The 13,276-nt window shown below is 41.5% G+C and overlaps 1 protein-coding gene across 1 annotated transcript in view; it reads left to right on the forward strand.

The window, feature by feature from the left end:
* Nucleotides 1-13,276, forward strand: part of BTBD9 (BTB domain containing 9) — a 476,557-nt gene that overhangs the window by 444,368 nt on the left and 18,913 nt on the right. The gene's annotated exons all lie outside the window — the stretch shown is intronic.

The raw sequence follows: 13,276 nt of genomic DNA on the forward strand, positions 1-13,276 counted from the left end.
TCTGTGGGCCCGTTTTACAGCTCTCGTCCTGGGATCTCCCATCCCACTATCTTAGGAATTTCTCTTGCCTTTATTCCATGTCACATTCTGTTTTGTGGATCCCATAACTTTCTTTTTTTTTTTTAAGACAGAGTCCTTCTCTGTCATCCAGGTTGGAGTGCAGTCACCCAGGTTGGAGTGCAGTACCACAGTCTTGGCTCAGTGCAACCTCCACCTCTTAGGTTCAAGCAATTCTCGTGCCTCAGCCTCCTGAGTAGCTGGTACTACAGGTTTGCATCACCATACCTAATTTTTGTATTTTTAGTAAAGACACAGTTTCACCAGGTTGGCCAGGCTGGTCTCGAACTCTTGTCCTAAAGCGATAGGATCCTGTAACTTTCTTTGTCTTAAGTTAGTCCCTTTTTTTGGTGGAACACATTTTCTGTTAGTTTCTTATGAATGCATTAGAGGTGAAGTTTTTATTTTTACTTTTTTAAAATTTTTCTTCACAGAAATACAAAGAGAAAGGATGGAGGTAAATTTTTTTTTATGCCTGAATGAAAATTTCTTTATTCAGTTCTCACACTTGGCTTCGTTTTTCTGGGAATAGTCCTATGGCTGGGAACAGTCCCATGGCTGGGAACAAATTTTTCTCACAGCATTTGGAAGGAAGTGATTCATTGTCTTCTGACCCCCAATGTTGTTGCTTTTGAAAAATTTATGTGAACTTGATTCCCAGGTCTTTGTGATGACCTGCTTTTTCCACCTTCAGAACTTTTAAGATCTTCTAAAGTTCCTAAATAATATACTTCAGTGTGGATCTTCTCTCATTTCTTGTAATGGCTACTTAGTGGGATCTTTAACCTAGAAACTTATGTCCTTCATATCTGGGAAAATTTCATGTGGCTTTGGCAATTTCCTAGCTCGTATTTTCTCTGGACATTATATTTTTTACTGGAACATCTAATTAGATGATGGAACCCCTCATTTGATTCTTTATTCTCTTATACTTTTTCTTCTGTTTTTTATCTTTGTCATTTGATTTGACATTCTGGGAAATTTCCTCAACTTAACTTTCTAACCCATTTGTTGAATTATTTATGTCGCTTATAGTTTTAATTTACAGGAGCACTTTCTTGTTCACTAAAATGTCCCTTTCCATATCATTTTATTTATTCCTATTTCAAAGATGGAATAATGCTTACTTTTATCTTTCTGAGGATAATGTAGGGTTTTTTTCCTGAAGCTTTATTCTGCTTACTGAATTGTATTGTCCTCTGAGTTATTATTTTTCTTTATTTGCTGTTAGTTTTTATCTTTCATATTACAGTCTTTCTTTGGTGATCCTTGACTGGCTGTTTCCACCCTTTTTTGGAACATTTTGAACAGCTTTATTGAGATACAATTTATATACCATACAATTCACCCATTGAAAGTATACAATTCCATGGCTTTAGTACATTCACAGAGTTTGTAATCCATCACCACAATCAATTTTTGAACATTTTCATTACTCCAAAAAGAAACCACATACCCAGTAGCTATCACCTCCCAATCCCTCCAGTTAATTCCCCAGCCCTAGGCAACCCCTAATCTACTTTCTGGCTCTATATTCTGTACATTTTATATAATGGAATCATACAATACATGATCCTTTGTAATTGGCTTCTTTCACTTAGCAGATTCATCAGTATTATATTAATAGCATAATACACCATGGAATATTATGCAGCCATCAAAAATGATGAGTTCGTGTCCTTTGTAGGGACATGCATGAACCTGGAAACCATCATTCTCAGCAAACTGAAACAAGAACACAAAATCAAACACCGCATGTTCTCACTCATAGGCAGGTGTTGAACAATGAGAACACATGGACACAGGGAGGGGAGCACTACGCACTGGGGTCTGTTGGGGGGAAATAGGGGAGGGACAGCGGGGAGTGGGGAGTTGGGGAGAGATATCATGGGGAGAAATGCCAGATATAGGTGAAGGGGAGGAAGGCAGCACATCACACTGCCATGTGTGTACCTATGCAAGAATCTTGCATGTTCTTCACATGTACCCCAAAACCTAAAATGCAATAAAAAAAAATTAAAATTAAAAAAATATATTAATAGCATATAATTAAAACCCTTATTGTTGCTGAATAATATTCCAATGTATAGATATACTACATTTTATCTATTCATTCATCAGTTAATGGACATTTGTTTCCATTTTTTTATTATGATAATACTGCTGTGAACATTTGTGAACAAGTTTTTGTGTGGACATGTGTTTTCATTTCTCTTGGGAATATACCTAGAAGTAGAATTTTTGGATCATATTGCACCTATTGAGCCATTTGAGGAAGTGGCAGGTTGTTTTCCGAAGTGGCTACACCATTGACAATCCCATGAGCAGTATATAAGGGTCCAATTTCTTCACATTTTCATCAACGCTTGTTATTATCTTTTTTATTTTTTTCTTTTATTGATACATAGTTTTACATATTTATGGGGTACATATGAATGTTTTTTACATGCATAGAATGTGTAATGATCAAGTCAGGTTATTTGGGGTGTTCATCACCTTGAGTAGTTATCATTTCTATGTGTTGAGTAACATTTCAAGTCCCTTTTAGCTCCTTCGAAATAGACATTATGTTGTTGCTAACTGTAGTCACCCTGGTCTGTTATGGAACATTAGAACTTACTTCTTCTATCTAACTGTGAGGTCCTACCCATTCACCTCCCTTTCTTCATTTCCCCCTCCCACCCTCACACCTTTCCCACCCTTTGGCATCTGTCATTCTGTTATCTATCTCCATATGATCAAGTTTTTTTAGTTCCTACATATGAGTAAAAACATGTGGGATTCGTCTTTCTGGGCTTGAATTATATCACTTAACATAATGACCTTCAGTTTCATCCATGTTGCTTCAAATGACATGATTTCATTATTTTTTATGGCCAAATGGTATTGCATTATGTAAATATAGCACATTTTCTTTACCCTTCCATCCATTGATGGACACTTAGGTTGATACTGTATCTCTCCTATTGTGAATAGTGTCACATTAACATCTGAGTTCAGGTATCCCTTTGAAAATGCTGACTTCTTTTCCTTTGCTTAGATAGCCAGAAGTGAAATTGCTGGATCATTTGGTAAATTGTATGTTTCCAGGAATTTATTCATTTCTTCTAGTTCTATTTTTAGATTTTTAAAAATTTCTCACCTTGAAAAATAGTTGCAGTTTTTTAAGAAATCGCCACTCTATACTGTTTTCCATGGTGGCTTTACTAAATTAATTTACATTCCCACCAGCAGTGTATAAGGGTTCCTTTTTCTCTGCATTCTTGCCAACATCTGTTATTTTTTGTCTTTTTAATAATAGCATTCTAACTGGGGTAAGATGATACCTCATTGTGGTTTTTATTTACGTTTTCCCAATGCTTAGTGATTTTGAGCAATTTTTCGTATACCTCTTGGCTATTTGCATGTCTTCTTTTGAGAACTATCTATTCATGTCCTTTGCCGACTTTCTAATGAGATTTTATTTTTTGTACATTCTGGATATTAGTCCCTTGTTGGGTGAATAGTTTGCAGATACTTTCTTCCATTCAGCAGATTACCTTATCACTCTGTAGATTATTTACCTTGCTGTGCATAAATGTTTAAATTTAATATAGTCCCATTTGGCTAGACCAGTATCCTGAACTGTTTTCTATATGTTTTTTTCTAGCATTTTTATAGTTTCAGGTCTTACATTTAAGTCTTAATCAATCTTGAATTGATTTTTAAATATGATGAGAGATAGGGGTTGAGTTTGCATATGGATATCCAATTTTCCCAGCATCATTTATTGAAGAGGGTGTCCTTTCCCTGGTGTAAGTTCTGTGTTCCTTTGTCAAATATCAGTTGGCTGTAAATATGTGGATTTATTTCTGGGTGTTCTAGTACACTCTGTTGGTCTTTGTGTCTGTTTTTATACTCATACCAACTGTTTTGATTACTATAACCTTGTAATATATTTTGAAGCCAGGTAGTGTGATACCTCCAGCTTTGTCCTTTTTTCTTAGGATTGCTTTAGCTCTACTGGCTCTTTTTTGGTTCTACATGAATTTTAGGATTTTTTTTCTATTTCTGTAAAAAAAAAAAAATGACATTTTTGATGGGGATTGTATTGAATCTGTATATTGCTTTAGGAAGTATGGTCATTTAATGATATTAATTATTCTAATCCGTGAGGATGAGATGAGTTTCCATGTGTTTGTATTCTTTTCAGTTTCTTTCATCAGTGTTTTGTAGTTTTCCTGGTAGAGCTCTTCCACCTCCTTGGTTAAATTTATTCCTAGGTATTTTTTTCCATGGTAGCTATTGTAAATGTGATTGCCTTCTTGATTTCCTTTTTGGCTATTTCATTATTGGTGTATAGAAATGCTACTGAATTTTGTGTGATGGTCTTGTATCCTGCAACTTTACTGAATTTGCTTATCACCTCTAAGAGTTTTTTGGTGGAATCCTTTGGTCTTTCTAACTATAAGATGTCATCTGCAAAGACGGACGGTTTGATGTCCTCTTTTCCAATTTGGATGCCTTTTATTTCTTTCTCTTGTTTGATTGCCCTGCCTATGACTTCTACTACTGTATTTAATAGGAGTGGTGAGAGTGGGCACCCTTGTCTTGTTCCAGTTCTTACGGAAAAGAATTTCAACTTTTCCCCATTCAGTACCATGTTAGCTACGGGTTTGTCATAGGTGGCCTTTATTATTTTGAGGTATATTCCTTATGTGGCTAATTTGTTGAGACTTCTTATTATGAAAGTGATGTTGAAGTTTATTAAATGCTTTTTCTGTGTCTGTCGAAATGATCATATGGTTTTTGTCCTCTATTTTGTTGATCTAATGTATCATGTTTATTGATTTGTGTCTGTTAAACCATCCTTGCATCCCTGGGTTAGATCCTACTTGATCATGGTGTGTTTTTTTTTGATGTTCTGTTAAATTTGGTTTGCTAGTATTTTGTTGAGAAGTTTTGTGTCTGTGTTCATCGAGGATACTGGCCTGTAGTTTTCTTTTGTTGTTGTGTTCCTGTCTGGTTTTGGTGTCAGGGTAATGCTGGATGCTGGTCTTGTAGAATGAGTTAGGGAGTATTCCCTCCTCTTCACTTTTGGGGGTTTTCTTGTTTTGTTTTTTGGGGTTTGTTTTTTTTTTTTTTTTTTTTTTTAAGAGACAGAGTATTGCTCTGTTGCCCAGACTGACATCCATGGCACAATCATAGCTCACTGTCGAACTCCCAGACTCAAACGATTCTCCTGCCTCAGCCTCCCAAGTAGCTGGGACTACAGGCATGTGCCACCCAATTTTTTAGGATAGTTTGAAGAGGATTGGTATTAGTTCTTCTTTATATGTTTGGTAGAATTTGGCAGTGAATCCATCAGGTCCTGAGTTTTTCTTTGTTGGGAGACTTTTTATTATGGTCCATTTCACATTACTCATTATTGGTCTGTTCAGGTTTTCTATTTCTTCTTGATTCAATCTTGATAGATTGCATGTTTCCTGGAATTTATCCACTTCCTCTAAGTTTTCTAGGTGGTTACCATATAGTTGTTCAGAATAGTCTCTGATGATCTTTTGTATTTCTGTGTTATCAATTGTAATGTCATTTCTAATTTTGTTAATTTGGGTCTTCTCTCTTCTTGGCTAGTCTGGCTAGCAGTTTATCAATTTTGTTTTATCTTTTCTAAGAATCAATTTTCCATTTCATTGATCCTTTGTATCTTTATTTAATCTCTGTTTCACTTAATTCTGCTCTGATCTTTATTTCTTTCCTCCTGCTAATTTAGGAGTTTGGTTTGTTCTTGCTTTTCCAGTTTCTTGAGGTACGTTGTTACACTGTTTATTTGAAACTTTCTACTTTTTGGATATAGGCACTTAAATCTTTAAACTTCCCTCTGAGTACTGCTTTTGCAGTGTCCCACAGGTTTTGGTCTGTTGTGTTTTTATTTTCATTTGTTTCCCTGGAGAGGGCAGTACCACCTTCAGTGACAGTAGCCTAGGCCTGCAGGTGGGAAATGCCCGTGGTGCTCATCCCTCCGCCCCTGCTGTGGTAGCCAGCACCTTGGTTGCACCTCAGCCCTGGGTGCATAGCCTCCGCACATCTAAGCCCTGAGGACAGCAGGCCATGCTTCTCCTGACCTCAGGTCCAGCTCCACTGGGCTCCAGGACAGTGTGCAGTCTGTAGGGGCAGGCCCTAAAATAGAGCCTTGTTTGTGCCTCCACTTCAAGCCTTGAGGGTGGTAGCCCGTGGTCACCCCTGCCTACATTCTAGGGGCAGCAGCCCAGGATTTTCTTGCCATCATTCCCCTTTAAATGTTAGGCATTGTGAAAGCTGGCTGGAAGCTTCTAGAATATGGATGGGTTTGTGGGCTTCATTGAGTGTTATCAGGCAGGGATTAGATGTTTCACTGGGATACCCGTGCCCAGCGCACTGGTGCTTTCTGTGCCTTCTCGCTGGAATGCGCTTTCAGATCTGCATGGCCCTGTCTTCCATCTGTGTAGGTGTTAGCTCATTTGTCACTTTCCAAAGAGACCGTCCCTAAATGTGTTAACTAAAGCCATGCGTTCCTCCCAGTCCACTTAACACTGTTTTGTGTTTCTCCATAGCCCCCTTTTAACTCTGATAAATTTGTTGTTGTTGTTTTTTCTGTCTCCTTCTCATTAGAACATAAGCTCTTTGAGGGCAGGGACTTTGTTGTGTGCTATATCCTCAGGATCTAAAATGGGCTTATTCCATAGTAAGGTAATATTTATGGAAGAAAGGAGAGAGGGACAGAGAGAAGGAAGGTCATTCAGTATCTGTACCTCTTTCCTCTTGGGCTGGTCAGCGGCTCCTGAAAGGGACTCTCCAGTCTTTTGCCTAGGGTTTAAGACTATCACAGTGGCCTGGAAGCCAAGGGAGGGAATGGAACTAGGGGTCTTACCATCTGGGATATGACTTCCATGTAACTCCTTTGCTCTCACCTGCTGCAGGATTCTACTCTCTGCTGTGCCTAGGGCCCCAGAGTTCAGATCTTCTCTGTTCATGGTATCCAGAGGGAAATATGTGTCTCCTGTCAAAGTGAAAGAATGCTTGTCCCCACTATGCAGGAAGGAAGGGAAGGGATTTGAGGAGTGCACCTGCTCCTTTTTCCTGCTTTCAACCAGTCTTCCTGGTTCAGCCCCCTGCACACCTCCACTTTCAGAGGTAGCTGGTGACTTGAGGACCTGAGCCTTTCTAGGGTTCTGTGGTGTGAATCCACTTGCTTCCTGTGTGCCATCTCTCTGAGGTGCCGATGCAGAGAGATGGTCACACCTCCTCATCCTTCCTCTTTGTTTTGTGGTCATGCATGTGTCTGCATGTATTAATTAATATATAACATATATTTGATGGGAAACGTATATTTCTTTACTGCCCTTTGAGTGGAGAGACTAGAGACTATGCCAATGTGTTGAGTCTGCTGTGTTTACCTGCCAGTCTGGCCTTGGCCAAATGGTTTCCTGTCTCCGTCTCCCCAGTGTTCAACAGGTCTGCTGCAGAAAAGTTCTGATATGTGCATTCTCTTTACAGCATGTGCAGTAGAGTCACATAATCTTCCAGATTCAAGAAGACTAGGCACCCTCACCCTTGGATCCTGAATCCCCAGAGAAGGCAGAACAAGGCTCAGGACAGAGAACTGCTCCCCACTGAGCTATGGTCACCCTTTCTCCCATCACCGGTGGGCTGGTGCAGTGTCCTCGTCATCCAGAGCCACTCACATAAACCCTGCCCATACTGATGGCGACTGCACATTCCTCCCACCCGGTGGCTCTTCTGTCCTCTACTTCCTTCTGATGGTGACACAGCTGGCTGGAGCCAGCAGCACCACCCGCCAAATCCACACTGCTACTGCAGGACCAACTCCACTTTTCCCCCAAATTTTTATGTTTGCAGTTTAGCTAATTCTATCTCTGGCAAATTCCTGCCCACATGAACGCAGACGCAGTTTTAATCCATTTCTCCTCTTCTCTTTATTTATTTCAAGAACTGTTTAAAATACATAAGATAATAAAAGTAATATAACATTTGCTCACATACTTATCCCCAGAATTGACCATATGTAATATTTTTTGTATATACTTCGTCTTTTTTATTTTAATCAAAGAAATGAAGCATTCTAGTTAATGTTGAAATTGCCTTTGTTCCCCATCAGCAGTCCCAGTCCTTGCCCCCTCCTCAAAGATAGTCACTGTCATGAATTTAGCATCCATCCTACCAGAATATTTCCCAATGTTTCACAGACCTGTATGTTTTCCTGAGTCACGCATACAGTTTAGTGTGTATAATCCCATATTGTACATCTTGTCCTCTCACTTGCTTTTGAGCACAGCCTTCTGTCTTAGATCTTTCTCCATATTGATCTTTTTGTAGAGAGAGCACCTGCTGAGCCTCTCTTCTTTCCAGTTTGCCATATGTGTGAATGTGATGTGAGAGTAATAGCTAACAGTTAATTTGCTTTCATCATGTGCCATGCTGTTTGTGTTTTCTCCTTGAGTCCTCACAACCCCAAATGGTAAATACTGTACTGCTATCACCCCTACCTCACACGGGAAATGGAGACTTCAGCGGACTGTCACTTACCTGAGGCCACCTTATGATCCACTCGTGTGTATAATCCATATGGTTCTGGCCACTGTGATTTCTGGCTCTGGAGTCATGGCATAGACATGTAAGTGAGGTGTCAGTACTATCTGGGAGCCAGGAAAATAAAACCCAGGGGACAGTGACTAGTCGGTGCTTTGGCCTCTAAATTATTGGAAAGGTCCTCATCTTGCCCTCTGGTGGAAAGAACCTAAACTAATAGTCATTAAATCTGGCTTCTGTTGCTGACTATCCTGACAGCTCTAAGATGTCCCATAGATTACTTCTCTTTGCCTCAGTTTCCTCGCCTCTGAAATGGAATTCAGATTGGCTGGCTCCCTACCTAAAAGATTGTGTCGGGAACCAAATGAGATAGATCACGACTCTAAGATACTTTGTAAACCACCCAGTGGTCTGTGGATGGAAAGGCCTTTTAGGATGACAAACTTGGCCCATTTTTTAACATTCCTTATTAACAGACCACCTTCCATGTTCCAGCTACATCCCCATGATTTCATTTGCATTACAGAATTGAATCCTCATTCCTCAAGCAGCAGCTTTAGAAGGATTGTTTTAAATCCCTTGTTTTTCTGGGTTATGCTTAATTACTACTCTGGCAACAATATCTCTTTTCTTTCCTTTTTTTTTTGAGACAGAGTTTTGCTCCGTCACCAGGCACCAGGCTGGAGTGCAATGGCGCCATCTTGGCTCACTGCAACCTCCACCTCCCGGGTTCAAGCAATTCTCCTGCCTCAGCCTCCCGAGTAGCTGGGACTACAGGCACGCACCACCACACCCAGCTAATTTTTTTTATTTTTAGTAGAGACAGGGTTTCACCGTGTTGGCCAGGATGGTCTCGATCTCTCGTGATTTGCCCGCCTTGGCCTCCCAAAGTGCTGGGATTACAGGCGTGAGCCACTACGCCTGGCCTTTTTTTTTTTTTCCTTTTTAAAATTCTATACATAGTATTTTAGCTTCATTATGGGTTAAATTGAGTTTTTAACTCAATTTAGAGGGTGCCTGGGCACCCTCTCAAAATTTACAGCTTTATTCTATGGAAAAACTGTTTCTAAGCATCAGACAACCAATGACAAAGCAAGTTATGGAACAGCACGGGTCTGTAAGTTGGGACCACTGTAGTGTTTGCATTGTTCTCTAATTAGTCTGTGGAAGGATAGCTAATCTCCCTGGCGAGATCACAGACAGCTTAAGGAAGGGGCACTACATCTTGCCTGTGTCTTCCATAACACCCAGCAGGTGCCAAGCTCAAGAACATACTCAAAAAAATACTTGTTTAATTCTTCCAAAGCCCAGCTGCTTGTCTGCCTCCAAGACATGGCTGCTGATGGGAGTCGCCTTGGGTGCCCCCGGAACTTAGTCATTGAATCATACACTGTCAAACTTGACAACTCACAGATGAGGCCCAGGAACCCCGTGTATCTTGTCCAGGCTTATTAGCTGAATGCAATTATAGTGGTAATAATAATATCAACTAATTTTTTAGTACTTAATATATGCCAATACTTTTCTAGATGTTTTACGTTTGTTAATGTACTTAATCTTTACAAAAAATTTGAGGTAGTTATTCCTATTACTCCCATTTTACAGATCAAGAGACTCTGACCTAGAGAGGTTAAGCAACTTGCTTAAGGTCCTAGAACTGTTAAAAGTACAAGATAAAGATTCAGTCACTGGCAGCCTGGGTACAGGGCTCATGCTCTCCACCCCTGTGCCACATTGCCCCTAGTCCTGAAAGACCAGGAGTGAAGCCTGCTGTCTTGACTGTCATCCGTGATCCTCTCTGCTGGAATACTTTGCATAATAATACAGTGCTGCCATTCTCACTGGCTCCTTGCTGTGTGATCTGTATTATTAAATCCTTGGGCAATAGGCAAGATAGGTACTTTTGTTTAATGCTTACATTGTACATTGTACCAAGTTCAAACAGTACAGAAAAGCACCAAAGTAAACCAAATGTCTCGAAATTCTTTCATCCAAAGCTAAAATCTGGATCAACATTTTGGCAAACATTCTTATAGACATCTCTGTTTTAATACATATGTGTATGGTTCCGCACATGTGTGCATGGGAGAGAATAAACAAAAAATTTAAAAAGTAAGTTTAAAATTTTTTATTAAACAAAAAATAAAAATTTAAAAGTGACACATATGTGTATAGATACATATTTACAGTTGGACATCATTGGGACCTCATTCTAGATGCGTTTCTGTGAGCAGGTGAGCGGTGTTATTTCTGTCAACATTGCTTAAATGAGGAAATTGCACTCAGGAGATGGTAACAGTTCATCCAGTCAGAGCCAGTACGGGGGTGTTGGGACTTCAGTCCTGTGTGGGGTTTTTTATTTTATTAAGCTCTCAAAGCAAAGACCACGTTTATTTTTTGACATTCATTGTTCCTGTTCAAACACCTTCCTCTCAGTGCCCTGCCCTGGCTCTGGAGTGGGTAGGCTGCCAGGCCTCTAGTGGTCTGTTGTCTTTCCTGGAAGAACTGCCTACTAGAGAAGAGATTCTGGGTACCTGGTGAGTTGGAATGTTTATGCAGCCATCAATAAAGCCCAATAAAAGCTTTTGCATTGACTAAACAATGCTGGTGGTTTTCTGGCCCTGTGAAATCTCAGCTGAGGCAGCTCCTTTGAGGTTTCACAGTGATTGTAAATGTGGCGCACAGTCACAGTGGTGACCACTCCAATGCCACCTTGTCATTTCCCCTTCAAGCAGCATGGCAAGTTATTTTGAAGAAGTTCAGGGGAAGTAGAATCTGATACAGGAGAGAGATCCTCATTTCCTCATCCTAACCAACTTCCCTTTCTACTGATACTTTGGTCTTAGAATTGGTATCCAGCTCTGCTGAAAATGAAATCATATATTCAACTCTCAGGCTGAAGTCCAGTGTGATTAGATATTAATGCACTGTAATGGGGGATTGGTATTAAATTGAGACCTTCTGATCTTGTTACTCTTCAAATGTTCCCTCGCGCTCGGGCTGCTGCACTGCCAGCCCTGCCTCCCCTGCTTCCCCAAGCATAAGCAAGGGCAGTGGGGCCAGAGCCCCAGAGCCCTAAGCCCACTGCAGCAGCCTAGTGTAGGGAGAGGGGGAGTGGAGGCAAGAGGAGTAGCAAGGGAGAGAGGAGAGGGAGACCCAGGCTCAGGCTGGCTCTGCCTAGGATGGCTCCCAGCGAGACCGTGTCACTGCCTGTACTCCTTGAGCCTCTTCTACATCATGGAGGGAGGAATGCTTGGGACCACAGGGCCATGATTCTGGGCCTGCCTTCATTCTCAGAGCCACACGCATGTTGTTGAGGACCAAGAGCTTCCAACTGTCAACTTGTACCTTTATGTCCAGAATCACCTGGAGATTTGACAGGCATCGAGCTGGAAGGCTGAGAAGTATAAAATCTTTGCTTAGCTTCTTCCCTTCCCGCTGCTTCCCCATGCCAGTCCTTTTTGTGAAACTGCGACTTGACCCTAATAGCTGTCACCAGCTATTGTCAGTCACAATAGTTTCCCTTTCCTGGAGGCGTGGCCCAAGAAGCAGCCAGTGGGCCAGCTTTAGTGTACTCTTTAGCTTCCTTTAGGGACAAGGATGGGACTCTGATGTCCCAAATAGTGTGAACGTTGGCCAGGGGTGGCTCCCTTCATTCCCCTCACCTGCTGGAGGAAGGACGTGAGTGTGTGTTGAGTTCCACTGCTTGGCTCACGAGAGACAGCTAGGCCTGTGGAAACCCCATAGCGCCTTGCAGGTCCTCCTGCTGGCCCACGGGCTGCAACCCATCTAGCAGACCTTCCCCAAGACGGCTGGGGGTCTGAGAGGACAGCAGTCGCCCACTAAGAAAATAGGCCACCAGTGCAAGCCCTGGGCATGTTCAGATGGTATCACCTTCATGTGTGAAGAATCGCATTTTTACAGAGAGAGTGATTGTTCTTATTCTGTTTCCAGAAAACTGCTTTCAGGGACATAGACTTTGCACACAAGATGGTAATGACTTTTTAATGACCTTAAGGGGACTGGTGTCCAGGCGGTAGTGAATCAATCTCAGTGGGAGGTTCATAGTGAGAGGGAAGATGGAACACCTGAAACCAAAGGGGAAAAACAAACTGCAAATACCATATATATTTTCTTTGCTAGCATTACTTGGTAATTAGACAATTACAGGAAACAGCTTCCCAGCAGCTGGCATTTCCACTGTGAGAGCGGAGGAGGGATGGCAACAACTGTGAACTCCTCACATTTATTACAGAAAATATTATTGGAGTTTACAGTCGTGGGTGCCATGCACTCCTCCGGTGCATTCTGATGAGCTGCTGAGCGTTCAACCAAGAGCAGAACTCCTCCTCTCAGGGTCTGTTCAGGGCCTGCTCTGCTGAGTCTTAAATGAGCTGGCCTGGCCCATGCTGATCAATGAGGAATTGCCTTTAAAATATTGGGGATGCTTTTGAAACCACCCAGACAGAGGCCAGTCTTGAGAAAAGACGGTGTCGGGGGCAGCATTTGGAAGCAGGAAAGCAAGGGGTAGAGGCCTGTGGAGAACTTGCCACCGCCCCCATGTGCCGTCACTCACATGTGGGGGTCAGATGGTAGGGCAGGACCCCTGCTGCTCCAACCTGAGTCCTGGAACTCTGCAGCCCTCCCACAT

This window comes from Aotus nancymaae, unplaced genomic scaffold, assembly GCF_030222135.1.
Source record: "Aotus nancymaae isolate 86718 unplaced genomic scaffold, 86718_ANA_hifiasm-v0.15.2.pri h1tg000040l, whole genome shotgun sequence".
Lineage (NCBI taxonomy): Eukaryota > Metazoa > Chordata > Mammalia > Primates > Aotidae > Aotus > Aotus nancymaae.